Here is a 3,871-nt window from a genome sequence, read left to right as displayed (position 1 = left end):
CTAACTACTTTTTTTAAACCCCTCTTACAAACTAAGCTCCCCCTAGTCTTCATGCAAGTCTCGGTGGCGGGTAATTATGCGCTAGCCATGACAATCATGACCCGACATGCCATGTTACACGAGCGGACACATGCCATGTCACAACTCCGACGGCCGAAACCCACCAGCATGGCAAGGCGACCAGAACCTGGCAACCACGTCAGACTAGGGAAGCGCTCCCGAGCAAATTCTGACGAACAATGCTCCAACCACACTTACCTGCAACACTCAAAAATTAACTGACGAAACCTAAAGAGGTAACGCCACTAATCCTCTTGGGGAACCCACCAAAGTTAACCAATTGCGCACAAGCAAAAGCACTTACCTCAGACCTCCAGCCACGCCAAGAATGATGAGCCTATAAAAAAACAATAACCCCACAAGCAGCAAAAAACAAGTGAATTATACCATTCAAGGCTGGGTGCGCTGCACGGAGATTACGGCTGCGCTCCCAGCACAGAGAGGTATTTGCACAGTGGAAAGTGGAATTCCTTTTGGATATGTCATTATGCACAGCCTTGCCACGCCAAGACATCCAATTATGCTGCTAAAATTGGGTATTAGCAGATAATTCAGTGAGGCAATCAACTATAACTCACTGAGAAACTTTTATCACATCGCAAAGAGGGAAATTAATTGAGAAAACTTGTTGGACAATGGACATGGACCTCCCTGATTTCTAAGTTAAAATAGCCCGGAAATATGTTGGGGATGCAGCGGGGATGCGGAAACGTTCATGGCACGTGTGACGTGTCGCAGACACAGTTCCCTCTTTGCAATGTGATAAAAGTGTCTTAGAGAGTTATAGTTGATTGCCTGACTGAATTATCTGCTAATACCCAATTTTAGCAGCATAATTTGATGGCAAGGCTGTGTGTAATGACATATGCAAAAGGAATTCTACTTTGCGCTGCGTTGCACGGAGATTACGGGCGCTTCCAGCGCAGCAAGGTATTTGGGCGTAAAAGGTCCTTTTCAAATCTCTGACGATAGCATAATGCCATCGATCCCCACATTTTAGCGCTGAAACGCCTGCTTTGGCATGTGGCAGCCAATGCCCAGTACAATTCAATTTCAATTCAATTCTTTATTTCAGACGCAGGGAGATCCATATCACAGTGAAAAAAACAGTAAAAAACAGCACAGTACCAAATAAGAAAATAACAACAAAGGGGAAATATGTAAGGGCTTCCGCAATGTTCAATGCCTAATATACAGACATGTTCACCAATGGTTCCTCAGTCTGGAAAATAATCTGACAGAACTTCGTACAGGGTTAGTCAGGACAGCGATGAGGTCATTTTCTGACACAAATGCCCTACACATAAATCTATACATCAGATTCCGCAGGACAGCAGAGCAGGTAGGAACTTCGATACTAACAAACAGCTTTCAACGCTGTCTATAGATGTCCTTGTCATCAGACAGGTCATCTGAGAGAATATGGCCCAGATATGTGATCTCACTGCACACACTGAGTGCACCTCCCTGCCTTCATCCACATATACCCCCCTGCCTTCATCCACATATACCTCCCTGCCTTCATCCACATATACATCCCTGCCTTCATCCACATATACCTCCCTGCCTCCATACACATATACCCCCCTGCCTTCATACACATATACCTCCCTGCCTTCATCCACATATACCTCCCTGCCTTCATACACATATACCTCCCTGCCTTCATACACATATACCCCCTGCCTTCATCCACATATACCTCCCTGCCTTCATCCACATATACCCCCCTGCCTTCATCCACATATACCTCCCTGCCTTCATACACATATACCCCCCTGCCTTCATACACATATACCCCCCTGCCTTCATACACATATACCTCCCTGCCTTCATACACATATACCCCCCTGCCTTCATACACATATACCCCCCTGCCTTCATACACATATACCTCCCTGCCTTCATACACATATACCTCCCTGCCTTCATACACATATACCTCCCTGCCTTCATACACATATACCCCCCTGCCTTCATCCACATATACCTCCCTGCCTTCATACACATATACCTCCCTGCCTTCATCCACATATACCTCCCTGCCTTCATACACATATACCTCCCTGCCTTCATACACATATACATCCCTGCCTCCATACACATATACCTCCCTGCCTTCATACACATATACATCCCTGCCTTCATACACATATACCTCCCTGCCTTCATACACATATACATCCCTGCCTTCATACACATATACCTCCCTGCCTTCATCCACATATACCTCCCTGCCTTCATCCACATATACCTCCCTGCCTTCATACACATATACCTCCCTGCCTTCATACACATATACATCCCTGCCTTCATCCACATATACCTCCCTGCCTTCATCCACATATACCTCCCTGCCTTCATCCACATATACATCCCTGCCTTCATCCACATATACATCCCTGCCTTCATCCACATATACATCCCTGCCTTCATCCACATATACAGTACATCCCTGCCTTCATCCACATATACCTCCCTGCCTTCATACACATATACATCCCTGCCTTCATACACATATACCTCCCTGCCTTCATCCACATATACATCCCTGCCTTCATACACATATACCTCCCTGCCTTCATACACATATACATCCCTGCCTTCATCCACATATACCTCCCTGCCTTCATACACATATACCTCCCTGCCTTCATCCACATATACCTCCCTGCCTTCATCCACATATACATCCCTGCCTTCCTACAGATTTCTTAAATGTAAACAAACCATGCCAAGTAGCACTGGCTCTTAAAAAGCAATTGTTGCCAACAGCTGCAGCGTGTGTGTGTGTGTGTGTGTGTGCGTGTGTGTGCGCGCGCGTGTGTGTGTGTGTAATGAGGGTGGTGGGGGGGGTGCAGACGGGGCAGCTGTCACAGAAAGACAGACAAACCCTGCACTTCCTACATGCCCTTATAAGGACGAACATCTCCCAAAGCCATGACCCGTTTAAGAGCGACCTGCTTATCCTGATAAAGACTTGGTGATAGGTCAAAAAGTGCTTCACTGACTTGAATGGAACGATTGGCAAAACACAGGACACCATTTGTACCCACAAACTAACTTTTCATGTTTCTACTTGTTACCCTTGTCTCAGTAATGTGCCAGTCTTGCGCCTTATCACAATACCTGCTCATTGACAATGACAACTGCAACTCACATGAATTCATGCTAACAAGCTGTGAATTTACAGTAAGGCATGTGAAATGTAGGGTTGAAAAATGTGAAAGAGGGTCCCAAACTTTTCAGCCCCCGACCCCCAACATAACGGTGGCTTGCGACCCCCACTATCCCCGGAGCATAGGCTATACACTTTTGTGAGCACGAGAACTTTGTAAACAAAACAAACAAAATGTATCGATTATGGTTAAAATGTGCTCTTTTTAATCGTTTTTAAATTGTATTTCACACATTCTGTAGTTTGCACATTCTTTAGGCCAATTGCACACATTCTGGAAATCATCTCGCGAGCCACCCAGTGGTGTCTCGCGACCCCCACTTTGGGAACCACTGATTTACAGTGTGTAGTTCTGTTTCATGTTTTTGTTTTGTTGTCATTTTCTCAAAGTTGGGGATGGGTTTGTATTTTTCAAATACCGGTGCTAAAACGATACGGTACCAGTGTCTAAACGGTGCCTGAACAATACTTTTTTTAAATTTAAAGCATTTTTTTCAGAGGATTTCAAGGGGCACGCTCCAAATGATGATGGCACTTAAATCAGTCACCTGAATCTGATAGATAGATAGATACTTTATTGATCCTTTGCAGGAAATTCATGTGTCACGTAATGCAGCTACATTCAACATGTCA

Source organism: Poromitra crassiceps (assembly GCF_964638095.1).
Source record: "Poromitra crassiceps genome assembly, chromosome: 9".
Lineage (NCBI taxonomy): Eukaryota > Metazoa > Chordata > Actinopteri > Beryciformes > Melamphaidae > Poromitra > Poromitra crassiceps.
Note: the sequence above shows the minus strand (reverse complement) of the source record.